The sequence below is a fragment of the Ornithorhynchus anatinus genome, unplaced genomic scaffold (assembly GCF_004115215.2).
Source record: "Ornithorhynchus anatinus isolate Pmale09 unplaced genomic scaffold, mOrnAna1.pri.v4 scaffold_513_arrow_ctg1, whole genome shotgun sequence".
Taxonomy (NCBI): Eukaryota; Metazoa; Chordata; class Mammalia; order Monotremata; family Ornithorhynchidae; genus Ornithorhynchus; species Ornithorhynchus anatinus.
Window position 1 is genome coordinate 1 of NW_024396848.1, and position 27,197 is coordinate 27,197.

At 48.5% G+C, this 27,197-nt stretch overlaps 3 long non-coding RNA genes across 4 annotated transcripts; all 3 read right to left on the reverse strand.

Moving 5' to 3' along the window:
• Window positions 1-6,196: 6,196 nt before the first annotated feature.
• Window positions 6,197-13,272, reverse strand: LOC114808916. 2 transcript variants are annotated; one of them, XR_003756675.2, is made up of 5 exons: window positions 12,991-13,272; window positions 11,887-12,730; window positions 9,699-11,449; window positions 8,555-9,439; window positions 6,197-8,204 (listed from the first exon to the last, which is right to left on the reverse strand). It is a non-coding gene; the product is annotated as an uncharacterized LOC114808916 (long non-coding RNA). The 2 variants fall into 2 exon arrangements; XR_003756674.2 differs by having other exon boundaries at window positions 9,699-12,730.
• Window positions 13,273-13,332: 60 nt separating this feature from the next.
• On the reverse strand, window positions 13,333-14,842 carry LOC114808915. Its single transcript, XR_003756673.2, has 3 exons — window positions 14,676-14,842; window positions 14,101-14,185; window positions 13,333-13,916 (listed from the first exon to the last, which is right to left on the reverse strand). It is a non-coding gene; the product is annotated as an uncharacterized LOC114808915 (long non-coding RNA).
• Window positions 14,843-17,795: 2,953 nt separating this feature from the next.
• LOC103168643 lies at window positions 17,796-23,626 on the reverse strand. The gene is made up of 3 exons (XR_485495.2): window positions 19,988-23,626; window positions 19,477-19,533; window positions 17,796-19,178 (listed from the first exon to the last, which is right to left on the reverse strand). It is a non-coding gene; the product is annotated as an uncharacterized LOC103168643 (long non-coding RNA).
• Between the last annotated feature and the right edge of the window lie 3,571 nt (window positions 23,627-27,197).

Consider the following 27,197-nt stretch of genomic DNA (forward strand, 5'->3'; position numbering starts at 1 on the left):
TGGGATCGCAGGGACAGTGGTCACGCCTAAAACGGCAGACCCCAGCATGCCAAGTCTCCTTCTTGGGAACGCTGCACCTTCACTTTATTTTTTCCCCCGCATTGAGGAACATTGATTCTCTCCTTGCTGTATGTGGGGAACAAAAATCCTACCAACAGATTTTAAAGTGGAAAAGCTAAAGCAGGTGGTAAATGCACTGACATTCATCGAGGCAACATTGCCGGCTCCAGGGCCACCCTGGGGATAGCCCTGAACCAGCCCCTCAGGGCGATTAGGAGATCTCTCCCCTTCCCGGCTGGCACTTACCTCTGCTCCTACCAGTGCTTACCACAGACAGGCAAGATCCAGTCCAAGTAACAGCCCCCCAAATCTGGACAGATTCCAAATCTCGAGGAAAAGTACTCAATTACTCAGATAGCCCTAAACAAGCGTACCAAGGAAAACGGCTTGAAAATTGCACTGAATTTTCCCTTGGAGGTTTGGAGTGGGTCTATAGTGTTACAGTCAGTTGGCGTTCAGAAAGCCATTCGCCTAAACACCTTAGAAAAAAAAGGCAGAGAGATTAACCTTGCTGCTTTTGGTCTTCAATGCATGGTATTTTATTCTATCCTAAGATATCCCAGACGTCTACGTGCAATGGAATGAGCGGTGCATCGATTTATATGTCGGTCCATTTATATGTCAGTGATTTAAGAGTTAATTTTTAGTTTTAAACTATTTTATTGTATTTGATTGTCCTACATTTTAGTTTTATTTTATTTAGCTATTTTATTGACTTTGAAATGTTGGCGTGATGGATTGCATAAATGTTTTCGTTGTTTATATCAGCTGAAGGGGAGAAAAGTCCCCATTCCATTGGACATAGTGTCGGTCAACCAGGATTCAGAGAAAGACAAGGAGTTCTCTCTGTTTTGCTTTCATCGTTACATGGTTTGAAATTGTAATCCTGACTCAACACTACAGAATTTCCAAATTTGTTTCCCCATACAACTGGACAATTTATTCACATGGTCAAATCGCAGCAGCAAAATCCCTCCTCCTCCACCCCAAATTTTCTTTCATCTCTCCCCCGCAAATCCTGGACCAGAGGCTCAAGGCTGAGCCTTGGCTCCAACACAGTTTCCTCTTAACCGGTAACCGGATTTTCTGCCTCCAAACCCAACAGTCATCCGACGGTCCTTCATTCTCGATTCTTCTAGAGGGGAACAGTCTACGGAGCCTTGCTTGAGTGCTGCTGCTGACCCTGCAGGAAGGGAGAAAATACGGTTCCGTTCTTCTTGGTGCATGCACCTCCGCCCTGACTAGGACTTACATTCAGGACTTACAGGCGGCTTTGTTTTTCTTACCCTCTCTACCCTGAAAAGACTGGTTAAGGTTTGTGCCGTGAAGAGAGGAGCCAGATTTGGTTCGGGCCCCAATATTTCACCGTACACACCAAACACGAAAGGGAAAACTCAGTCAGAAGAAACGGAATCCCTACCGTTGAACCGTCAATCGCTTGCTTTCCTGAGGAACCCAGATACTCTGCCGGGGCTGCTCACCTCTTTCCTTCTCCATCCTTTCCACACGAAAACCATCGCAGCTCTTAGCACGCAGGAGCTACAGAAGAGGCAGGACAGTATGTGAAAATCTGGTCTCAGAGGAGGCTACAAAACCACCAGGCTCAATCCAGGGAAGGGATGGTGGCCGGAGCACAAAGTGAACAGATCACTCGATACCGACCAAAACCCCACCCCCCTGCGCTCCTGGGCAAGCCGACCGGGAGATTCCCTAGGTGACTCAGACGTGAAATGGAGCCCCCCTCAACCGGAAGCCAACAGCCATGTTTGATTTGGATGAACTAACCTTTTCCCCTCGGTCTGAATGATATTTCGACCGCAGCAAAATGGTGAAGCCAAACTTTTCTGATTTGACAATATTCCAACACGTCTTAATAGAAATTGTTGAAGCATCGCTGAGCACCCAGGGATTGAGTGGGTCTCCAAAGCGTCCTTAACTAGCATTCCGAAGAACCGTAAACCCAGCCCTCTCCCACTTGACTTCCGTTTTCCTACCTGGTTAGGTAGCACAGAGAGGTTGGATGACTTGGTCCGTGGTTGAGAGGGCAGAGCAGGCAGAGTGGAAGGATAAGAGTGAAAACCCTTTTGGGATTCTTAGGGGGAATTAGCAGGAAGCTCTTCAACCCCATTCTTACCTCTTGGCTCTCTCTCCCCAACACCCCCAAGCCATAAAGACCAGGGCTGGGGCTTAAAGACAGCTCAGGAGAGCCAACGGTTAGATTTTTGCATGGAGCCAGTCAGACTGCGTATGAATCTATCCTCTGTTTTTTGGCACTCCAGTTAGTCCTCTCTCTCTGGGTTAGAGATATTCAAGCCTAACAATTTTGGGCATAAAGCAAATATCTCCTTTTCTACCTCCAAACATTCTCTTTTCAGTCATTCAAGCCCTTAGGTAAGAGAAAAGCAGGAGAACTGTGCATGAAGCAACCAATGTCTCCTTTTCCAGCTCTTCTATTTTGTCTTCAGGTCTTGAAGACCTTAGGCAGACAAATTAACAGGATAATTTTTGCATGAAGCAAATTTCTCCTTTTCCACCTCCAATATTCCTTGTTCTTTCACCCCTTAAAAGGCCTCGAAGCCTGCAGATACAGGCTTACGTTTAGGAGACATTTGTGTATGAAGAAAATTTCTCCTTTTCCAGCTCATCTATTCCCTCTTCAGGTCTGGTAGAACAAAGGTGGCTACAATGACGGGAGAGTTTATGCAGAAAGCAAAGTTCTCTTTCTCCACCTCCACTATTCCTTTTGCAGGCCTTTGAAGACCTGCGGCTAGAGAAATAAGACCACTGGGCTCTTGGCATGAACCAACCTTCTCCTTTTTCACCTCACATAATCTCACCTCACTCTCAATTCAGAGGCCTTGAAGGCCTGAGGTGGACTCAGGCCCAGCAGAGGTGTCTAAATCAAGCACGTTTCTCCTTTTCCAGATCATCTATTTTCTCTTCAGGCCTTGAAGACCCTAAGTCGAAAAACCATCAGGTGAGTTTCTGTATGAAGCAAATTTCTCCTCTTTCAATCTCATCTGTTCTCTCGTCATGCTTTGAAAGGCATCGGGTAGACCAATTCAAGCAGGAGATTGTTCGTCTCAAGTACCTTTCTCCTCTTCCGCCTTGCGGAGTCTCTCGAACCTCTCAAATGAACGGCCTTGTAGGCCTTAGGTGGAGTAACAGATGGTAACTTTTTTTTGGCATGAAGCCTTTCTGGCTCATATGTATTCTCTTCCCAGGCCTTGATATCCATAGGGAGGGAAGTAAGAGGGGTATATTTGTTTCCCATGAAGGAAATGATTTGAGTTGCACAGCGGATATTCTCCATTCATCCTCAGTTAAAACACCTTAAAGGTGAGAAGTGGCATAACGAAAAGGAGATTGGTCCAACAGAAGCAAATTTCTCTTTTTCAACCCACATATTCTCTTCTCTGGCCTTGCAGACCTGAGGGTAAAGAAATGAAAGTGGGACCTTGTGGATAGGGTTGTGTACATGTGAATTCCTCCTTTTTCCATTGCAATATCCTCTCTTCATTCTTTATTAAGAGGCCTTGAAGACCTGAAATGGACCTGAAATGGCCCAGGAGATGTTTCTGCATGAAGCAAATGTCTCCCTTTCCCGGGCTTATATTTGCTCTTCAGGTCTTGAAGACCTTAGGCAGATCATTGGGAGGGTCTTTGCATGAAGCAGATTTCTCCTTCTTTAAGCCCATATATCACGCTTTCCGGCCCACAGGGAGAGAAACAAAGGCAGGAGATTGCTTGCATGAAGAAAACTTGTCCTTGTTGCAAAGAAATATCTATTTTTTTTTCCTAGTCCGGAAGACCTTCGGTAGAGAAATGAAAGTGGGAAGTAGCTTTCGAGAAGCCGACGTCTCCTTGTGATATATCAAATATTCTCATTTCAGGTCTCGAAGACCTTAGGGAGAGAAATAAAAGTAGGAGATGGTTTCGCATGAAGCAGATAGCTCCTTTGCCAACTCAAATATTCTCTTTTCAGGTCTTGAAGACCCTCGGGAGAGAAATGAAAGTAGGAGATGGTTTTGCATGAAGCAAATCTCTCCGTTTTCGCCTCCGAAATTCTCTTTTGCGGCCTTGAAGACCTTACAGAGAGAAATACATGTAGGCGATTGTTTGCGGGGAGCAAAGTTCTCCTTTCCCAACTCAAATTTTCTCTTTTCAGGTCTTGAAGACCTTAGGGAGTCAAGTGAAAGCAGGAGATGGTTTGCATGAAGCAAACTGCTCCTTTGAAGCCCGAAATATTTCCTCCGGAGGCCCTGAAGACCTTGGAGAAATAAAACCTGGAGATTGTCCGCATAAAGCCCCTTACTCCGTTTTCACTGCAAATGTTCTCTTTCCTGGCCTTGACTACCTTCGAAAAAACACATAGAAGCTGGAGATGGTTGGCATAAAGCCAAGTTCTCCTTTTCCATCTCGGCTATTCTCCTTGGAGGCCATGAAGACCTTACACAGAGAAGGAGAAGCTGGGGATGGTTTGCATGAAGCAAATTCCTCCATTTGCACCTCCGATAGTCTTTATCCATTCTCAACTAAAAGGCCTTAGAGGCCTGAGGTGAGGTACTCCGCAGGAGCTCCATCTGCATGAAGCAAATGTCTCCTTCATTCCACTGGAAATAGCCTCTTCTAAGGCCCTGAAGACCTTAGGTGGAGAAACTCCAGCAGGAGATGGCACCAAGAAAACTCCTTTTTCAGCACCAACATTCTCTTTCCAGGCCTTGAAGACCTCTGGCAGAGAGATACAGAAGCAGAAGATTGCATGAAGCAAATTTCCGCTTTTTTCACCTCCAAGATTCCCCATTAAAAGGCCGTGAAGGCCTCAACTGGAGGAATGAACAGGAGATGTTTCTGCATGAAGCAAACCTCTCCTTCCTCGCCTCAGAAATTCTCTTCTCAGGCCCTGAAGACCTCCAGGAGAGAAAGAAAAGCAGGATTTTTTTGCATGAAGCAAATTTCCCCCTTTTCACCACCAAGATTCTCTATTCATTGTCTTTTCATAGCCCTTGAAGACCTTCCGTGGAGGAAGGAACAGGAGATGTGTCTGCGTGAAGCAGATTTCTCCTTTCTCACCTCAAATATTCTCTTCTCAGGCCTGAAGACCTTAGGGAGAGAAAGCAAAGCAGGTTTTTTGCATGAAGCAAATTCCTCCTTTTCACCACCAAGATTCTCTATTCACTGGCTTTTCAGAGGCCTTGAAGACCGCCAGTGGAGGAAGGAACAGGAGATGTTTCTGCGTGAAGCAGATTTCTCCTTTCTCACCTCAAATATTCTCTTCTCAGGCCCTGAAGACCTTAGGGAGAGAAAGAAAAGCAGGGCTTTTTGCATGAAGCAAATTCCTCCTTTTCACCACCAAGATTCTCTATTCACTGGCTTTTCAGAGGCCTTGAAGACCGCCAGTGGAGGAAGGAACAGGAGATGTTTCTGCGTGAAGCAGATTTCTCCTTTCTCACCTCAAATATTCTCTTCTCAGGCCCTGAAGACCTTAGGGAGAGAAAGAAAAGCAGGGCTTTTTGCATGAAGCAAATTCCTCCTTTTCACCACCAAGATTCTCTATTCACTGGCTTTGCGGAGGCCTTGAAGACCTCCAGTGGAGGAAGGAACAGGAGATGTTTCTGCGTGAAGCAGATTTCTCCTTTCTCACCTCAAATATTCTCTTCTCAGGCCCTGAAGACCTTAGGGAGAGAAAGAAAAGCAGGGCTTTTTGCATGAAGCATATTCCTCCTTTTCACCACCAAGATTCTCTATTCACTGGCTTTGCGGAGGCCTTGAAGACCTCCAGTGGAGGAAGGAACAGGAGATGTTTCTGCGTGAAGCAGATTTCTCCTTTCTCACCTCAAATATTCTCTTCTCAGGCCCTGAAGACCTTAGGGAGAGAAAGAAAAGCAGGGCTTTTTGCATGAAGCAAATTCCTCCTTTTCACCACCAAGATTCTCTATTCACTGGCTTTGCGGAGGCCTTGAAGACCTCCACTGGAGGAAGGAACAGGAGATGTTTCTGCGTGAAGCAAATGGCTCCTTTTCCGGCTCCTCTATTTTCTCTTCAGGTCTTGAAGACCTTAGGGAGAAATACGACGAGGTCAGTTTCTCCAAGAGGCAAAGTTCTTCCTTTTTTAACCCTACATAGCACTCTTTCCGGCCCTTAGGTAGAGAAACAAAAGCAGGAGATGGCTTGCGGGAAGCAAACTTGTCCTTATTAGACACAAGTATTCTCTTTGCAGGTCCTGAAGACCTTAGTAGAGAAATGAAGGGGGTGGGGTGGTTGGCTTACATGAAGCAAATTATTTTCTTTTCAAACCTCAAATATCCTCTTTTCAGGTCTTGAAGACCGTAAGGAGAGAAATAACAGTAGGAGATGGTTTGGCGGGAAGCAAATTTCTCCATTTTCATCTCCAACATTCTCTTTTGAGGCCTTGAAGACCTCAGGTAGAGTAATCAAAGCAGGAGATTGTTTGCATGAAGCAAATCTCTCTTGTTCTATCACAAGGATTCCCTTCTCAGGCCTTGAAGACTTTAGGTTGACAAATGAAAGGAGGAGATTCTTTTCATGAAGCAAATTTCTCCTTTTGAGCCTTGCCTATTTTCTTTGGAGGCCTTGAAGACCTAAGAGGAATACAACCTGGAGTCTCTAGGCAGAAAGCAAATTCCTCCTTTTTCACCGTGAATGTTCCCTTTCCTTGGCTTCAACACCTTCGAAAGAGACGTAGAAGCAGGAGATGGTTGGCATGAAGCAAATTTCTCCTTTATCGCCTCAACTATTCTCTCTGCTGGCCTTGAAGACCTTAGGGAGACAAATCAAAGCTGGAGGGGGTTAGCAAGAAGCAAATTTCTCCTTTTGCTCCTCAAAGATTCTCTGTTCAGTCTTCACTCTCAATTCAGAGGCCTTGAAGGCCTGGGGAGGAATAATGCCCAGGAAGCGCATCCGCGTGAGCAAAAAGATTTCTCCTTTTTTCACCTCCAGTGGTCTCTTTTAAGGCCTTGAAGACCTTGTAGAAAGACATGACAGCTGGAGATGGTTTGCGTGAAGCAGAGTCATCCTTTTTCAGCTTCTCCATTCCGTTGGATGGTCTTAAAGACCTTGGGTTGACCAGTACGCAGGACACTTTTTGCAGGAAGCAAAATACTCCTTTTTCAATGCCATATATTCTCTTTTTAGGCCTTGAAGACCCCCGTCTACAGACATAAAAGCTAGAGACGGTTTGCAGGAAGCAGATTTCTCCTTTTTCATCTCATGTCACCACTTTGATGGCTTAGAAGACCTGGGTGAACTCAGGACCGGTCTTGCATGAAGCAAAACTGTCCTTTTTTCCTGCCATACCTATTCAGGCTTTGGACCCTTCAGTTAGAGGCCTGAACGCAGGCAATTGCTTGCATGAAGCAAATCTCTCCCTCTTCACTTGAAATAGTCTCTTTGGAGGCCTGGAAGACCTCAGAGAAACAGAGACTGGAGATTTGGTCCAGGAAACTACCTTTCTCCTTTTGCACCTCAAAAACCCTCTTTCGAGGACTCAAAGACCTTAGGGTAGAAAGAAAGAAAAGCTGGACATTGTTTACATGGAGCCATTTTCTTCTTTTGGACCTAAAAGTTTCTCTTTTCTGGCCATAAAGACCTTAGGTAGAGAAATACAAGCTGGAGATTTTGTGCACGAAGCAAATTTCCCCTTTTACACTTCCACTATTCTCTTTCATTCCCAGTTAAAAGGCCTTGCAGCTCTGAGGTGGAGTAATGAACAGGAGATGTATCTGCAAGAATCCCGTGTCTCCTTTCGCCCCTCATATATTCTCTTTTGAGGCCTTAGGGACCTTAAGCAGTTGCCAAAGCAGGAGAGTTTTTGCATGAAGCCAAATTCTCCTTTTTTAACCCCACAGGATCCTTTCGGGCCATGAAGACCGTCGGGTGGATAAATGAAATCTGGGGATTGGTATGCATCAAGCAAACTAGTTTTCTTTCCTCCTCCATCTTCCCGGCCATGAAGACCTAGGATGCAGCCCTGGGGATGCATTTGGAGCCTCAAAGGGTTTTCCCTTTATCCATCTCTTGCCGCATGATCCGGAGCGAAGGTCCTCTCTCACCGCAGTCTTCGTTCTTCCAATACTGGCGGAGAAGCCGAGCCGATCGGAGGTTTCGAATTGCAGCCTGCCGGCCTGGGTTGAAAAGAGAAAATCCCTACGTTAGTGGTATCTGTAGAGGCGGAGCGATCCACGGTTAGATTGGTATCCTTTGTCACATATCCCTAAAGACGATTCAGTGAACCTCTCACGGCCCTGAACGTGAGGGGCAAGCCTGACTCTCTGGCCTTTCACTTCTACGGACTGTCGTGCCCAGGGATAAGACCGTGTTACCCAGGCGAGGATTCCATCCCACCCCACGTGACGGTGAGCATCACCCGCGCTTCAGACCACGGCTGAGATTACTCTTCCCTTCGGCAGGCTTGGACATAGCTCGACGACTCACTCGTCCCAGCCCCAAATCCTTTCCTCCGTGTTCCAGATACCTTCGCTGCTATCGGCATCTTCTCCTCCAACCCTCCTCCCCCTCCGGGTGGTCGGCTTCTGCTGATGCCTGAGACTGCAGCTCTGCCGGTGAGGATGCTTGCTGGACGGGGCGCTGCCGGAAGCAGGCGGCTGAAGTCTCTGAAATATATCAACCCGGGTTTCAGCACAGACTATACCAACGTTTTCAAAAGGTACAGGAGGAATCCTTTTCCAGATCTCTTTCAGAATCACACCGTTAAGAGGATGGGCAAGGAATTTTTCTCGCTTCTTCAACGAATCCAAGCCTCACATGGAACATAAACCCAACCCCAATAGTCAGGAGAGTGAACTGCTCTAAATCAGGGAGCCTTGTCTTAAGGCATTTTATTCATTCTTTTTAAGGGGACGTGAGGTAAATTTCCCTTGGAAATTTACAGGAAGGTTCAGCTTTTTAATCTACTTTAAATATCTTCACGCTACTAGGTATTTAACCTCTCTCTTCTATTTTCCTTATTATTTTTTCCTAATGAAAGGCTCCCCGTACCTCCTAGCTCTACCGTGACTTTTAGGGAGGAAAAGCAACATCCTAACCGGAGTTCTTTCTCCTGAAAAGGGTTTGGGAAAATATTCTGTGAGGAAAAATCCTAATATCCTTTTCATCACGAAGAGAAAGCTGTGAGAGAGACTGATCAGAGTTCGAATCATTTGATAGGAGCAGTAAAAAGGTTCCAAGTTGGTTTCGGTTCGTGTATGATTAGATACTTATTTTTTTCACATGGACGGGTCGACTCCCATCTTCTCTCAGGCCGTCCTGGTCTCCACATGTTGGCTTGATCCCCGGGTGCTTCTCCCTTGTCCTCTTCCTCACTGGTGCGCTTCCGGGCTCGAGTCCCTCCGGGACGTATCTAAAAGGCAACCCGATGACCCGACAGAGTATGAGAAATAAAACGGAGGCTTCGGGCCTTCGTTTTGGACACTTTGCACATATTCAAATTCTTTCCTCATTTCTTCTCTCAGGCAATAAGAAATCAAAAAGTTTCATCAGTCCATCAAATTTCCTGGATACCCCAGTAGACGGTCAACCCCTCCCAACAATAACTTGCCTTCTGCCTCCCTGAGAGGCTTTATCTAACAATTCCCTCCAAAATGAAGATTTTCTCCTACCAGTTTGCTTGGCATTCATTGCTGCCTCCCTGATCTCCCCGTTCGGCTTGGTTTAGGCCTTCGGTCTGGTTGGTCCTGGTGCGGGCAGGATATGCGAGTCTCCTCCTTTCTCCTCTGGTGCTTCTCCTCAACTCCCTTGTAGCCTTGGGTGGAGGGGGCACTTCCAATTTCTGACAGGAGGCCAAACCTGGGTTGGAACACAAAGCGACAACAGGGCTTTCCTAGGAAACAGGAGGAATTCCTTTCCCAAAGGCATTATTAATTCATAGTGCTATAAGATATGTAAGTCATTTCTTTTGTCTCGGTACAGACAGGAATCCAAACCTCACAGGGACAAGGATCCCAATGCCAGGAGTCAGGGAGGAGGGAGAAGCAGCGTGGCTTAGGGGAAAGACCACGGGCTTGGGAGTCAGAGGTCATGGGTTCTAATCCTGACTCTGCCACTTGGCCGCGGTGTGACTTTGGGCAAGTGACTTTATTGCTCTGTGCCTTAAGGGGCTGTGAGGAGTACTTCAGGATGGCTTCCAAAGGGCCGGTGAGAGTCCAGGAAGAGGTTGGAGCTGGTTTGGGTGGTGGGCTGTGGTCCTCCAAGGGGCTGGGGTCCGCCAATGTCGGGCTGCTGTGGAAACAAACTTGTTCTTTTGGAGGGAAGAAAGGGGAGGAGGAGAAATGGAAGTGGCTGGGGAAAAAGAGAGAGAAGCGGTCCCCAGCAAGCCCCTCTCCCCTGCCGCTCCCTCCCCTGCACTGCCACTGTCCCCCCTGCAGTGGGCCTCCCACTGAGGATCAGGGGGCACCGAGCGGCAGTGCTGCAGTGGGCGCAGACCCTCCATCCCACCTCCTCGGGCCCGGTGGGGTACCTCCCTCCTTCCCCGGTTCCCTCTCACCGGGCCGCCCCTGCTCCCCCGCGCGGCAACATGGGGTCGCAGGGACAGTGGCCACGCCTAAGACGGCAGACCCCAGCATGTCCATCCTCCTTCTTGGACCGCTGCACCTTGGCTTCAATTTTTCCCCCGGATCTAGGAACACTGATTCTCTCCTTGCTGTATGTGGGCAACAAAAATCCTAAAAGCAGATTTTAAAGTGGGCAAGCTAGGGCAGGTGGGAAATGCACTGACATTCATCGAGGCAACACTTGCCCGCTCCCAGGGCCACCCTGGGGATAGCCCTTGAACCAACCCCTCAGGGCAATTAGGAGATCTCTCCCTTCCCGGCTGGCACTTACCTCTGTTCTTATCAGTGCTTACCACCGACAGGCAAGATCCAGTCCAGAGTAACAGCTCCCCAAATCTGGACAGATTCAAAACTTTGAGGACAAAACAATCAATTGGTCAGATAGTCTTAAACAAAGCAGTGGCTGGGGAGAAAGGAGGGGAGGCAGAAAGGGGGAAAAGGGAGAGAAGCGGTCCTTCCCCAGCCAGCCCCTCTTCCCTGCCGCTCCCTCCCCTGCACTGCCACCATCCCCCCGCAGTGGGCCTCCCACTGAGGATCAGGGGGCACCGAGTGGCAGTGCTGCAGTGGGCTCCGACCCGCCATCCCAGCTCCTCGGGCCCGGTGGGGCACCTCCCTCCTTCCCCGGGTCCCTCTCACCGGGCCGCCCCTGCTCCCCCGCGCTGCAAGACGGGGCCACGGGGACAGTGGCCACGCCTCCGACGGCAGACCCCATCACGCCAATTCCCCTTCTTGGGAGCGCTGCACCTTCATTTCATTCTTTATCCCCGAATCGAGGAACACTGATTCTCTCCTTGCTCTCTCTATGTGGGGAACAAAAATCCTACCAGCTGATGGTAAACTATTAGCCTGCATTGAGAAGAGAAAATGCCTACATTAGTGCTATCTGTAGAGGTGGAGCCGCTCCACAATTAGATTGGTATCCTTTGGCAAATATCCCTAAAGACGACGCGGTGAATCTCTCACGTCCCCCAAGGTGAGGGGCACGCGTGACTCTCTGACCTTTCCCTTTTGTGGATTGTCGTGCCCAGGGATAAAGCGTTGGTACCCGGGCAAGGATTCCACCCCACGCCTGGCGATCGTGAGCGTCGCCCACACTTCTGACGACGGCTGAGATTAGTCTTCCCGTCGCCAGGCCTGGACATAGCTCGACAACTCACTCGTCCCAGCCCTAAATCCTTTCCTCCTTGTTCCAGATACCTTCGCTGCTCCCGGCACCTGGTCATCTAACCCGCCTCACCCTCCCGTCGGTCGGCTTCTGCTGATGTCTGAGACCGCAGCTCTGCCGGTGAGGATGCTTGCTGGATGGGGCGCTCCCGGAAGCAGGTGGGTGAAGTCTCTGAAATATATCAACCTGGGTTTCAGCACAGACTATACCATCGTTTCATATACAGCAGGACTCCTTTTCCAGAGCTCTTTCGGAATCACACCCTGAGAGGATGCGCAAGGATTTTTTCTCTTCTTCAACTAATCCAAACCTCACATGGAACATAGACCCAACCCCAATAGTCAGGAGAGTGAACTGCTCTAAATCAGGGAGCCCTGTCTTAAGACATTTTCTTCATTCCTTTTAAAGGAGACTAGGGGTCCATTTCCCTCAGAAATTTTCAGGAAGGTTCAGTGTTTTAAACTACTTGGAAATATCTTCACAATACTAGGTATTCAACCTCTCTCTTCTATTTCCCTTGTTACCTCTTCCTACCGAAAGCCTCCCCGGTACCCCCTACCTCTACTCTGATTGACTTCTAAGGAGGAAAAGCATCATCCTTACCAGAGTTTTTTTCCCTGAAAATGGACTGGGAAAATATTCTGTGAGGAAAAGTCCTAATATCTTTTTCCTTTGGAAGGGAAAACTGTGAGAGAGATTGATCAGAGTTCAAATCATTTGATATGAGCAGTAAAATTTCCAAGTGGGTTTTGGTTCAAGTAGGACCGGGTACTTAATTTTTGCAGGTGGACGGGTCGACTCCCATCTGCTCTCAGGCCGTCCTGGTCTCCACACGTTGGCTTGATCCCCGGGTGCTTCTCCCTCGTCCTCCCCCTCATTGGTGCGGGTCTCGGGCCCGAGTCCCTCCGGGACGTATCTAAAAGGCAACCCCACGTCACGACAGAGTTGGAGAAATAACACGGTGGCTTCGGGCCTTGGTTTTGGGCGCCTGGCAGATAGTCAAATTCTTTGCTCATTGCTTCTCTCAGACAATAAGAAATCGAAAAGTTTCATCGGTCAATCCAATTTCCTGGATACCCCGGTAGACAGTCAACCCCTCCCACCCATGACATGCCTTCTGTCTCCCTGATAGACTTTATATAATTATTTCCCTTCAAAATGCAGAATCTCTCCTACCATTCTGCTTGTCCCAGCCGCCTCCCCGATCTCCCTCTTCGGCTTGTTTTAGGCTCCGGTCTGGTTGGTCTCGGGGCGGGCAGGACATTCTTGGTCTCCTCCTTCCTCCTCTGCTGCTTCTCCTCAACTCCTGTAGCCTTGGGTGGAGTGGGCACTTCCAATTTCTGACAGGAGGCCAAACCTTGGTTGGAACACAAAGGGCCAACAGGGCCAAAGGGCCAGCAGCGTGGCCTAGTGGAAAGAGCACGGGCTTGGGAGTCAGAAGTCCTGGGTTCGAATCCTGACTCCGCCACTCGTCAGCGGCGTGCCGTTGGGCAAGTCACTTGACTTCTCGGGGCCTGTTACCTCATGGGTAAAATGGGGATTAAGACTGTGAGCCCCGAGTGGGACAACCTCATTGCCTTGAATCTACTCCAGGGATTAGAAGAGTGCCGCTGAGAGTCCGGGTAGAAGTTGGAGCTGGTTGGGCTGGTGGGCTGGGGTCCTCCCATGTCGGGGTGCTGTGGAAACATTTTTTACTTTGAAGGAAGAAAGGGAAGGAGGAGAGAAATGCAAGTGGCTGGGGAAGAAGAGAGAGAAGCGGTCCCCGGCAACCCCCTCTTCCCTGCCGCTCCCTCCCCTGCACTGCCACCGTCCCCCCCCTGCAGTGGGCCTCCCACTGAGGATCAGGGGGCACCGAGCGGCAGTGCTGCAGTGGGCTCAGACCCTCCATCCCACCTCCTCGGGCCTGGTGCGGCACCTCCCTCCTTCCCCGGGTCCCTCTCACCGGGCCGCCCCCGCTCCCCCCCGCCGCAAGATGGGGCCGCGGGGACAGCGGCCACGCCGCCGCCGGCAGACCCGATCACGGCCATTCTCCTTCTTGGGACCGCTGCCCCTTCACTTCACTGCTTTTGCCCCGCCTCGAGGTAACACCGATTCTCTCCTTGCTGTAGGTGGGCAACAAAAATCCGCAAAGCAGATTTTCAAGTGGGAAAGCTAAGGCAGGTGGTAAATGCACTGACAGCCGTCGAGGCAACACTTGCCCGCTCCCAGGGCCACCCTGGGGATAGCCCCTGAACCAGCCCCTCAGGGGAACTAGCAGATCTCTCTCCCTTCCCGGCTGGCACTCACCTCTGTTCTGGCTACCAGTGCTTCCCACAGACAGGCAAGGTCCAGTCCAGGGCAGCAGCCCCCCAAATCTGGACCGATTCAAAACCTGGAGGACAAAATACTCAACTAGTCCGATATTCTTAAACAAAGCCTATCAAGTCAAATGGCTTGGAAATTGGACTGAAGTTTCCCCTGAAGTTTTGGGGGGGGGGGTCTATAGCGTCACAGTCAGTTGGCATTCCGAAAACCATCCGTTCGCCCTTCTTGAGGCGATTCTTCTCACCTTTCGACGCCACACCTTCCCCCCCACCCCCCAAGGGGCAGAGGGGCACTGTGAGGGAATGATTTGGAATACCGTTTGAGAGCCGCGTAGTTCCTTCAGGGCACTTGGAAGAAAACCGGTCGAAGGGGAGGGCAAGGAGAGTTGGGGCTGCTATCTTTTAGTGCCTGGGGGGCTAATGATTTTGATGTTTTCCTCGTCTTCCTCCACCTGCCGCCCTCCCTCAGGCTAGCTTGGCGGGAGCCAGCGGTTCGCCTTTCCCCCCTCCTCCCCCCCCCCTCAGCCGCCCGTCTCCTCTCGTCCCCTCAGTCCTCACCGGCCGAGGCCTCCTCCGCCTCAGAGCTCTGCCCGCTCCACACTGAGAAGCTCCGCCGCGGCCTCCTGGAGTCGAGGCCTGAGGGGAGCGGGGGGCGGAGCCAAGGATTTGCGGCGCTTCGGCTCTGTGTGGAGGCGATCTTCTTCGCCCCGCCCTCTTCACCCACTTCTAGGAGGGGGAAGAAAAAAAAACGCCCCCCCAATCGCCTCAGCTTTTCTAAGCGGCTTGCATACCCCCCCAATTCGAAATTCTGGCCTTTTCTATTACCATACACGGACTGTATCAATCTGCCTTTGAGGGAGACCTCTTTCAGGGAAGCAGCGTCGCTCAATGGAAAGAGCCCGGCCTTGGGAGTCAGAGGTCGTGGGTTCGAATCCTGCCTCTGCCCCTTGTCAGCTGTGTGGCTGTGGGCAAGTCGCTGCACTTCTCGTGCCTCAGTTCCCTCATCTGTAAAATGGGGGTGAGGACTGTGAGCCTCACGTGGAACATCCTCATTCCCCTGTATCTACCCCAGCGTTTAGAACAGTGCTCTGCACGTAGTAAACGCTTAACAGATACCAACATTATTATTTCCTGTGGATTAAACGGACCAAAAAAGGGATTTGGCTTCGGCAAAAAAAAAAAACGCCCCCCAAATCGCCTCAGCTTTTCGAAGCGGCTTGCATACCCCCAAAATCGAACTTCTGGCCTTTTCTCTTACCATACACGGACTATATCAATCTGCCTTTGAGGGAGACCCCTCTCCTTGGGTTTAAACGGACAAAAAAAGGGATTTGGCTTCGGAAAAAAAAAAACGCCCCCCAAATCGCCTCAGCTTTTCTAAGCGGCTTGCATACCCCCAAAATCGAACTTCTGGCCTTTTCTCTTACCATACACGGACTATATCAATCTGCCTTTGAGGGAGACCCCTCTCCTTGGGATTAAACGGACAAAAAAAGGGATTTGGCTTCGGAAAAAAAAAACGCCCCCCAAATCGCCTCAGCTTTTCTAAGCGGCTTGCATACCCCCAAAATCGAACTTCTGGCCTTTTCTCTTACCATACACGGACTATATCAATCTGCCTTTGAGGGAGACCCCTCTCCTTGGGATTAAACGGACAAAATAAGGGATTTGGCTTCGGCAAAAAAAAAAAAGTAGGCCAAATCGCCTCAGCTTTCCTAAGTGGCTTGCGTACCCCCAAATTCGATATTCTGGTCTTTTCTATTACCATACACGGACTATATCAATCTGCTTTGAGGGAGACCTCTTTCAGGGAAGCAGCGTCGCTCAATGGAAAGAGCCCGGCCTTGGGAGTCAGAGGTCGTGGGTTCGAATCCTCCCTCTGACCCTTGTCAGCTGTGTGACAGTGGGCAAGTCGCTGCACTTCTCGTGCCTCAGTTCCCTCATCTGTAAAATGGGGGTGAGGACTGTCAGCCTCACGTGGGACATCCTCATTCCCCTATATTCACCCCAGCGTTTAGTAAAGTGTTCTGTACGTAGTAAGCGCTTAACAAATACCAACATTATTATTTCCTTGGGATTAAACGGACCAAAAAAGGGATTTGGCTTCGGCAAAAAAAAAAAAACGCCCCCCAAATCGCCTCAGCTTTTCTAAGCGGCTTGCATACCCCCCAATTCGAACTTCTGGCCTTTTCTCTTACCATACACGGACTATATCAATCTGCCTTTGAGGGAGACCCCTCTCCTTGGGATTAAACGGACAAAAAAAGGGATTTGGCTTCGGAAAAAAAAAACGCCCCCCAAATCGCCTCAGCTTTTCGAAGCGGCTTGCATACCCCCAAAATCGAACTTCTGGCCTTTTCTCTTACCATACACGGACTACATCAATCTGCTTTTAAGAGAGACCTCTTTTAGAGAAGCAGCGTCGCTCAGTGGAAAAAGCCCGGCCTTGGGAGTCAGAGGTCGTGGGTTCGAATCCTGCCTCTGCCCCTTGTCAGCTGTGTGACAGTGGGCAAGTCGCTGCACTTCTCGTGCCTCAGTTCCCTCATCTGTAAAATGGGGGTGAGGACTGTGAGCCTCACGTGGGACATCCGCATTCCCCTGTATCTACCCCAGCGTTTAGAACAGTGCTCTGCACGTAGTAAACGCTTAACAGATACCAACATTATTTTTTCCTGTCGATTAAACGGACCAAAAAAGGGATTTGGCTTCGGCAAAAAAAAAGCGCACCCCAAATCGCCTCAGCTTTTCTAAGCGGCTTGCATACCCCCCCCCCCCAATTCGAAATTCTGGCCATTTCTATTTCCATACACGGACTATATCAATCTGCCTTTGAGGGAGACCCCTCTCCTTGGGATTAAACGGACAAAAAAAGGGATTTGGCTTCGGAAAAAAAAAAACCGCCCCTCAAATCGCCTCAGCTTCTCTAAGTGGCTAGCGTACCCCCAAATTCGATATTCTGGTCTTTTCTATTACCATACACTGACTATATCAATCTGCTTTTAAGGGAGACCTCTTTTAGAGAAGCAGCGTCGCTCAGTGGAAAAAGCCCGGCCTTGGGAGTCAGAGGTCGTGGGTTCGAATCCTGCCTCTGACCCTTGTCAGCTGTGTGACAGTGGGCAAGTCGCTGCACTTCTCGTGCCTCAGTTCCCTCATTTGTAAAATGGGGGTGAGGACTGTCAGCCTCACGTGGGACATCCTCATTCCCCTATATCTACCCCAGCGCTTAGTCAAGTGTTCTGTACGTAGTAAGCGCTTAACAAATACCAACATTATTATTTCCTGGGGATGAAACGGACAAAAAAAAGGGCTTTGACTTCGCTAAAAAAAAACGCCCCCCAAATCGCCTCAGCTTTTCTAAGCGGCTTGCATACCCCCCCAATTCGAAATTCTGGCGTTTTCTATGACCATACACGGACTATATCAATCTGCCTTTGAGGGAGACCCCTCTCCTTGGGATTAAACGGACAAAAAAAGGGATTTGGCTTCGGAAAAAAAAAACGCCCCCCAAATCGCCTCAGCTTTTCTAAGTGGCTAGCGTACCCCCAAATTCGATATTCTGGTCTTTTCTATTACCATACACGGACTATATCAATCTGCCTTTGAGGGAGACCCCTCTCCTTGGGATTAAACGGACAAAAAAAGGGATTTGGCTTCGGAAAAAAAAAAAAAGTACTGAGGATCAGGGGGCACCGAGTGGCAGTGCTGCAGTGGGCTCAGACCCTCCATCCCACCTCCTCGGGCCTGGTGGGGCACCTCGCTCCTTCCCGGGTCCCTCTCACCGGGCCGCCCCTGCTCCCCCGCGCTGCAAGATGGGATCGCAGGGACGGTGGGCCACGCCTAAGATGGCAGACCCCAGCATGCCAAGTCTCCTTCTTGGGACCGCTGCACCTTTACTTCATTTCTTCCGCCGCAGCGACCAACACTGATTCTCTCCTTGCTGTATGTGGGCAACAAAAATCCTACCAGCAGATTTTAAAATGGAAAAGCTAAAGCGGGTGGTAAATGCACTGACATTCATCGAGGCAACACCTGCCCGCTCCCAGGGCCACCCTGGGGATAGCCCTTGAACCAGCCCCTCAGGGCGATTAGGAGATCTCTCCCTTCCCGGCTGGCACTTACCTCTGCTCCTACCAGTGCTTACCACAGACAGGCAAGATCCAGTCCAGAGTAGCAGCCCCCCAAATCTGGACAGATTCCAAATCTCGAGGAAAAAGTACTCAATTACTCAGATAGCCCTAAACAAAGCGTACCAAGGAAAACGGCCTTGAAATTGCACTGAATTTTCCCTTGGAGCTTTGGAGTGGGTCTATAGTGTTACAGTCAGTTGGCGTTCAGAAAGCCATTCGCCTAAACACCTTAGAAAAAAAAGGCAGAGAGATTAACCTTGCTGCTTTTGGTCTTCAAATGCATGGTATTTTTATTCTATCCTAAGATATCCCAGACGTCTACGTTCAATGGAATGAGCGGTGCATCGATTTATATGTCGGTCATTTTATATGTCAGTGATTTTAAGATTAATTTTTAGTTTAAACTATTTTATTGTATTTGATTGTCCTACATTTTTAGTTTTTATTTTATTTAGCTATTTTATTGACTTTGAAATGTTGGCGTGATGGATTGCATAAATGTTTTCGTTGTTTTATATCAGCTGAAGGGGAGAAAAGTCCCATTCCATTGGACATAGTGTCGGTCAACCAGGATTCAGAGAAAGACAAGGAGTTCTCTCTGTTTTGCTTTCATCGTTACAGGTTTGAAATTGTAATCCTGACTCAACACTACAGAATTTCCAAATTTGTTTCCCCATACAACTGGACAATTTATTCACATGGTCAAATCGCAGCAGCAAAATCCCTCCTCCTCCACCCCAAATTTTCTTTCATCTCTCCCCCGCAAATCCTGGACCAGAGGCTCAAGGCTGAGCCTTGGCTCCAACACAGTTTCCTCTTAACCGGTAACCGGATTTTCTGCTCCAAACCCAACAGTCATCCGACGGTCCTTCATTCTCGATTCTTCTAGAGGGGAACAGTCTACGGAGCCTTGCTTGAGTGCTGCTGGCTGACCCTGCAGGAAGGGAGAAAATACGGTTCCGTTCTTCTTGGTGCATGCACCTCCGCCCCTGACTAGGACTTACATTCAGGACTTACAGGCGGCTTTGTTTTTCTTACCCTCTCTACCCTGAAAAGACTGGTTAAGGTTTGTGCCGTGAAGAGAGGAGCCAGATTTGGTTCGGGCCCCAATATTTCACCGTACACACCAAACACGAAAGGGAAAACTCAGTCAGAAGAAACGGAATCCCTACCGTTGAACCGTCAATCGCTTGCTTTCCTGAGGACCCAGATACTCTGCCGGGGCTGCTCACCTCTTTCCTTCTCCATCCTTTCCACACGAAACCATCGCAGCTCTTAGCACGCAGGAGCTACAGAAGAGGCAGGACAGTATGTGAAAATCTGGTCTCAGAGGAGGCTACAAAACCACCAGGCTCAATCCAGGGAAGGGATGGTGGCCGGAGCACAAAGTGAACAGATCACTCGATACCGACCAAAACCCCACCCCCCTGCGCTCCAGGGCAAGCCGACCCGGAGATTCCCTAGGTGACTCAGACGTGAAATGGAGCCCCCCTCAACCGGAAGCCAAAAGCCATGTTGATTTGGATGAACTAACCTTTTCCCCTCGGTCTGAATGATATTTCGACCGCAGCAAAATGGTGAAGCCAAACTTTTCTGATTTGACAATATTCCAACACGTCTTAATAGAAATTGTTGAAGCATCGCTGAGCACCCAGGGATTGAGTGGGTCTCCAAAGCGTCCTTAACTAGCATTCCGAAGAACCGTAAACCCAGCCCTCTCCCACTTGACTTCCGTTTTCCTACCTGGTTAGGTAGCACAGAGAGGTTGGATGACTTGGTCCGTGGTTGAGAGGGCAGAGCAGGCAGAGTGGAAGGATAAGAGTGAAAACCCTTTTGGGGATTCTTAGGGGGAATTAGCAGGAAGCTCTTCAACCCCATTCTTACCTCTTGGCTCTCTCTCCCCAACACCCCCAGCCATAAAGACCAGGGCTGGGGCTTAAAGACAGCTCAGGAGAGCCAACGGTTAGATTTTTGCATGGAGCCAGTCAGACTGCGTATGAATCTATCCTCTGTTTTTTGGCACTCCAGTTAGTCCTCTCTCTCTGGGTTAGAGATATTCAAGCCTAACAATTTTGGGCATAAAGCAAATATCTCCTTTTCTACCTCCAAACATTCTCTTTTCAGTCATTCAAGCCCTTAGGTAAGAGAAAAGCAGGAGAACTGTGCATGAAGCAACCAATGTCTCCTTTTCCAGCTCTTCTATTTTGTCTTCAGGTCTTGAAGACCTTAGGCAGACAAATTAACAGGATAATTTTTGCATGAAGCAAATTTCTCCTTTTCCACCTCCAATATTCCTTGTTCTTTCACCCCTTAAAAGGCCTCGAAGCCTGCAGATACAGGCTTACGTTTAGGAGACATTTGTGTATGAAGAAAATTTCTCCTTTTCCAGCTCATCTATTCCCTCTTCAGGTCTGGTAGAACAAAGGTGGCTACAATGACGGGAGAGTTTATGCAGAAAGCAAAGTTCTCTTTCTCCACCTCCACTATTCCTTTTGCAGGCCTTTGAAGACCTGCGGCTAGAGAAATAAGGCCACTGGGCTCTTGGCATGAAGCAACCTTCTCCTTTTTCACCTCACATAATCTCACCTCACTCTCAATTCAGAGGCCTTGAAGGCCTGAGGTGGACTCAGGCCCAGCAGAGGTGTCTAAATCAAGCACGTTTCTCCTTTTCCAGATCATCTATTTTCTCTTCAGGCCTTGAAGACCCTAAGTCGAAAAACCATCAGGTGAGTTTCTGTATGAAGCAAATTTCTCCTCTTTCAATCTCATCTGTTCTCTCGTCATGCTTTGAAAGGCATCGGGTAGACCAATTCAAGCAGGAGATTGTTCGTCTCAAGTACCTTTCTCCTCTTCCGCCTTGCGGAGTCTCTCGAACCTCTCAAATGAACGGCCTTGTAGGCCTTAGGTGGAGTAACAGATGGTAACTTTTTTTTGGCATGAAGCCTTTCTGGCTCATATGTATTCTCTTCCCAGGCCTTGAAATCCGTAGGGAGGGAAGTAAGAGGGGTATATTTGTTTCCCATGAAGGAAATGATTTGAGTTGCACAGCGGATATTCTCCATTCATCCTCAGTTAAAACACCTTAAAGGTGAGAAGTGGCATAACGAAAAGGAGATTGGTCCAACAGAAGCAAATTTCTCTTTTTCAACCCACATATTCTCTTCTCTGGCCTTGCAGACCTGAGGGTAAAGAAATGAAAGTGGGACCTTGTGGATAGGGTTGTGTACATGTGAATTCCTCCTTTTTCCATTGCAATATCCTCTCTTCATTCTTTATTAAGAGGCCTTGAAGACCTGAAATGGACCTGAAATGGCCCAGGAGATGTTTCTGCATGAAGCAAATGTCTCCCTTTCCCGGGCTTATATTTGCTCTTCAGGTCTTGAAGACCTTAGGCAGATCATTGGGAGGGTCTTTGCATGAAGCAGATTTCTCCTTCTTTAAGCCCATATATCACGCTTTCCGGCCCACAGGGAGAGAAACAAAGGCAGGAGATTGCTTGCATGAAGAAAACTTGTCCTTGTTGCAAAGAAATATCTATTTTTTTTTCCTAGTCCGGAAGACCTTCGGTAGAGAAATGAAAGTGGGAAGCCGACGTCTCCTTGTGATATATCAAATATTCTCATTTCAGGTCTCGAAGACCTTAGGGAGAGAAATAAAAGTAGGAGATGGTTTCGCATGAAGCAGATAGCTCCTTTGCCAACTCAAATATTCTCTTTTCAGGTCTTGAAGACCCTCGGGAGAGAAATGAAAGTAGGAGATGGTTTTGCATGAAGCAAATCTCTCCGTTTTCGCCTCCGAAATTCTCTTTTGCGGCCTTGAAGACCTTACAGAGAGAAATACATGTAGGCGATTGTTTGCGGGGAGCAAAGTTCTCCTTTCCCAACTCAAATTTTCTCTTTTCAGGTCTTGAAGACCTTAGGGAGTCAAGTGAAAGCAGGAGATGGTTTGCATGAAGCAAACTGCTCCTTTGAAGCCCGAAATATTTCCTCCGGAGGCCCTGAAGACCTTGGAGAAATAAAACCTGGAGATTGTCCGCATAAAGCCCCTTACTCCGTTTTCACTGCAAATGTTCTCTTTCCTGGCCTTGACTACCTTCGAAAAACACATAGAAGCTGGAGATGGTTGGCATAAAGCCAAGTTCTCCTTTTCCATCTCGGCTATTCTCCTTGGAGGCCATGAAGACCTTACACAGAGAAGGAGAAGCTGGGGATGGTTTGCATGAAGCAAATTCCTCCATTTGCACCTCCGATAGTCTTTATCCATTCTCAACTAAAAGGCCTTAGAGGCCTGAGGTGAGGTACTCCGCAGGAGCTCCATCTGCATGAAGCAAATGTCTCCTTTATTCCACTGGAAATAGCCTCTTCTAAGGCCCTGAAGACCTTAGGTGGAGAAACTCCAGCAGGAGATGGCACCAAGAAAACTCCTTTTTCAGCACCAACATTCTCTTTCCAGGCCTTGAAGACCTCTGGCAGAGAGATACAGAAGCAGAAGATTGCATGAAGCAAATTTCCGCGTTTTTCACCTCCAAGATTCCCCATTAAAAGGCCGTGAAGGCCTCAACTGGAGGAATGAACAGGAGATGTTTCTGCATGAAGCAAACCTCTCCTTCCTCGCCTCAGAAATTCTCTTCTCAGGCCCTGAAGACCTCCAGGAGAGAAAGAAAAGCAGGATTTTTTTGCATGAAGCAAATTTCCCCCTTTTCACCACCAAGATTCTCTATTCATTGTCTTTTCATAGCCCTTGAAGACCTTCCGTGGAGGAAGGAACAGGAGATGTGTCTGCGTGAAGCAGATTTCTCCTTTCTCACCTCAAATATTCTCTTCTCAGGCCCTGAAGACCTTAGGGAGAGAAAGCAAAGCAGGTTTTTTGCATGAAGCAAATTCCTCCTTTTCACCACCAAGATTCTCTATTCACTGGCTTTTCAGAGGCCTTGAAGACCGCCAGTGGAGGAAGGAACAGGAGATGTTTCTGCGTGAAGCAGATTTCTCCTTTCTCACCTCAAATATTCTCTTCTCAGGCCCTGAAGACCTTAGGGAGAGAAAGAAAAGCAGGGCTTTTTGCATGAAGCAAATTCCTCCTTTTCACCACCAAGATTCTCTATTCACTGGCTTTTCAGAGGCCTTGAAGACCGCCAGTGGAGGAAGGAACAGGAGATGTTTCTGCGTGAAGCAGATTTCTCCTTTCTCACCTCAAATATTCTCTTCTCAGGCCCTGAAGACCTTAGGGAGAGAAAGAAAAGCAGGGCTTTTTGCATGAAGCAAATTCCTCCTTTTCACCACCAAGATTCTCTATTCACTGGCTTTGCGGAGGCCTTGAAGACCTCCAGTGGAGGAAGGAACAGGAGATGTTTCTGCGTGAAGCAGATTTCTCCTTTCTCACCTCAAATATTCTCTTCTCAGGCCCTGAAGACCTTAGGGAGAGAAAGAAAAGCAGGGCTTTTTGCATGAAGCAAATTCCTCCTTTTCACCACCAAGATTCTCTATTCACTGGCTTTGCGGAGGCCTTGAAGACCGCCAGTGGAGGAAGGAACAGGAGATGTTTCTGCGTGAAGCAGATTTCTCCTTTCTCACCTCAAATATTCTCTTCTCAGGCCCTGAAGACCTTAGGGAGAGAAAGAAAAGCAGGGCTTTTTGCATGAAGCAAATTCCTCCTTTTCACCACCAAGATTCTCTATTCACTGGCTTTGCGGAGGCCTTGAAGACCTCCAGTGGAGGAAGGAACAGGAGATGTTTCTGCGTGAAGCAGATTTCTCCTTTCTCACCTCAAATATTCTCTTCTCAGGCCCTGAAGACCTTAGGGAGAGAAAGAAAAGCAGGGCTTTTTGCATGAAGCAAATTCCTCCTTTTCACCACCAAGATTCTCTATTCACTGGCTTTGCGGAGGCCTTGAAGACCGCCAGTGGAGGAAGGAACAGGAGATGTTTCTGCGTGAAGCAGATTTCTCCTTTCTCACCTCAAATATTCTCTTCTCAGGCCCTGAAGACCTTAGGGAGAGAAAGAAAAGCAGGGTTTTTTGCATGAAGCAAATTCCTCCTTTTCACTACCAAGATTCTCTATTCACTGGCTTTGCGGAGGCCTTGAAGACCTCCAGTGGAGGAAGGAACAGGAGATGTTTCTGCGTGAAGCAGATTTCTCCTTTCTCACCTCAAATATTCTCTTCTCAGGCCCTGAAGACCTTAGGGAGAGAAAGAAAAGCAGGGCTTTTTGCATGAAGCAAATTCCTCCTTTTCACCACCAAGATTCTCTATTCACTGGCTTTGCGGAGGCCTTGAAGACCTCCACTGGAGGAAGGAACAGGAGATGTTTCTGCGTGAAGCAAATGGCTCCTTTTCCGGCTCCTCTATTTTCTCTTCAGGTCTTGAAGACCTTAGGGAGAAATACGACGAGGTCAGTTTCTCCAAGAGGCAAAGTTCTTCCTTTTTTAACCCTACATAGCACTCTTTCCGGCCCTTAGGTAGAGAAACAAAAGCAGGAGATGGCTTGCGGGAAGCAAACTTGTCCTTATTAGACACAAGTATTCTCTTTGCAGGTCCTGAAGACCTTAGTAGAGAAATGAAGGGGGTGGGTGGTTGGCTTACATGAAGCAAATTATTTTCTTTTCAAACCTCAAATATCCTCTTTTCAGGTCTTGAAGACCGTAAGGAGAGAAATAACAGTAGGAGATGGTTTGGCGGGAAGCAAATTTCTCCATTTTCATCTCCAACATTCTCTTTTGAGGCCTTGAAGACCTCAGGTAGAGTAATCAAAGCAGGAGATTGTTTGCATGAAGCAAATCTCTCTTGTTCTATCACAAGGATTCCCTTCTCAGGCCTTGAAGACTTTAGGTTGACAAATGAAAGGAGGAGATTCTTTCATGAAGCAAATTTCTCCTTTTGAGCCTTGCCTATTTTCTTTGGAGGCCTTGAAGACCTAAGAGGAATACAACCTGGAGTCTCTAGGCAGAAAGCAAATTCCTCCTTTTTCACCGTGAATGTTCCCTTTCCTTGGCTTCAACACCTTCGAAAGAGACGTAGAAGCAGGAGATGGTTGGCATGAAGCAAATTTCTCCTTTATCGCCTCAACTATTCTCTCTGCTGGCCTTGAAGACCTTAGGGAGACAAATCAAAGCTGGAGGGGGTTAGCAAGAAGCAAATTTCTCCTTTTGCTCCTCAAAGATTCTCTGTTCAGTCTTCACTCTCAATTCAGAGGCCTTGAAGGCCTGGGGAGGAATAATGCCCAGGAAGCGCATCCGCGTGAGCAAAAAGATTTCTCCTTTTTTCACCTCCAGTGGTCTCTTTTAAGGCCTTGAAGACCTTGTAGAAAGACATGACAGCTGGAGATGGTTTGCGTGAAGCAGAGTCATCCTTTTTCAGCTTCTCCATTCCGTTGGATGGTCTTAAAGACCTTGGGTTGACCAGTACGCAGGACACTTTTTGCAGGAAGCAAAATACTCCTTTTTCAATGCCATATATTCTCTTTTTAGGCCTTGAAGACCCCCGTCTACAGACATAAAAGCTAGAGACGGTTTGCAGGAAGCAGATTTCTCCTTTTTCATCTCATGTCACCACTTTGATGGCTTAGAAGACCTGGGTGAACTCAGGACCGGTCTTGCATGAAGCAAAACTGTCCTTTTTTCCTGCCATACCTATTCAGGCTTTGGACCCTTCAGTTAGAGGCCTGAACGCAGGCAATTGCTTGCATGAAGCAAATCTCTCCCTCTTCACTTGAAATAGTCTCTTTGGAGGCCTGGAAGACCTCAGAGAAACAGAGACTGGAGATTTGGTCCAGGAAACTACCTTTCTCCTTTTGCACCTCAAAAACCCTCTTTCGAGGACTCAAAGACCTTAGGGTAGAAAGAAAGAAAAGCTGGACATTGTTTACATGGAGCCATTTTCTTCTTTTGGACCTAAAAGTTTCTCTTTTCTGGCCATAAAGACCTTAGGTAGAGAAATACAAGCTGGAGATTTTGTGCACGAAGCAAATTTCCCCTTTTACACTTCCACTATTCTCTTTCATTCCCAGTTAAAAGGCCTTGCAGCTCTGAGGTGGAGTAATGAACAGGAGATGTATCTGCAAGAATCCCGTGTCTCCTTTCACCCCTCATATATTCTCTTTTGAGGCCTTAGGGACCTTAAGCAGTTGCCAAAGCAGGAGAGTTTTTGCATGAAGCCAAATTCTCCTTTTTTAACCCCACAGGATCCTTTCGGGCCATGAAGACCATCGGGTGGATAAATGAAATCTGGGGATTGGTATGCATCAAGCAAACTAGTTTTCTTTCCTCCTCCATCTTCCCGGCCATGAAGACCTAGGATGCAGCCCTGGGGATGCATTTGGAGCCTCAAAGGGTTTTCCCTTTATCCATCTCTTGCCGCATGATCCGGAGCGAAGGTCCTCTCTCACCGCAGTCTTCGTTCTTCCAATACTGGCGGAGAAGCCGAGCCGATCGGAGGTTTCGAATTGCAGCCTGCCGGCCTGGGTTGAAAAGAGAAAATCCCTACGTTAGTGGTATCTGTAGAGGCGGAGCGATCCACGGTTAGATTGGTATCCTTTGTCACATATCCCTAAAGACGATTCAGTGAACCTCTCACGGCCCTGAACGTGAGGGGCAAGCCTGACTCTCTGGCCTTTCACTTCTACGGACTGTCGTGCCCAGGGATAAGACCGTGTTACCCAGGCGAGGATTCCCATCCCACCCCCACGTGACGGTGAGCATCACCCGCGCTTCAGACCACGGCTGAGATTACTCTTCCCTTCGGCAGGCTTGGACATAGCTCGACGACTCACTCGTCCCAGCCCCAAATCCTTTCCTCCGTGTTCCAGATACCTTCGCTGCTATCGGCATCTTCTCTCCAACCCTCCTCCCCCTCCGGGTGGTCGGCTTCTGCTGATGCCTGAGACTGCAGCTCTGCCGGTGAGGATGCTTGCTGGACGGGGCGCTGCCGGAAGCAGGCGGCTGAAGTCTCTGAAATATATCA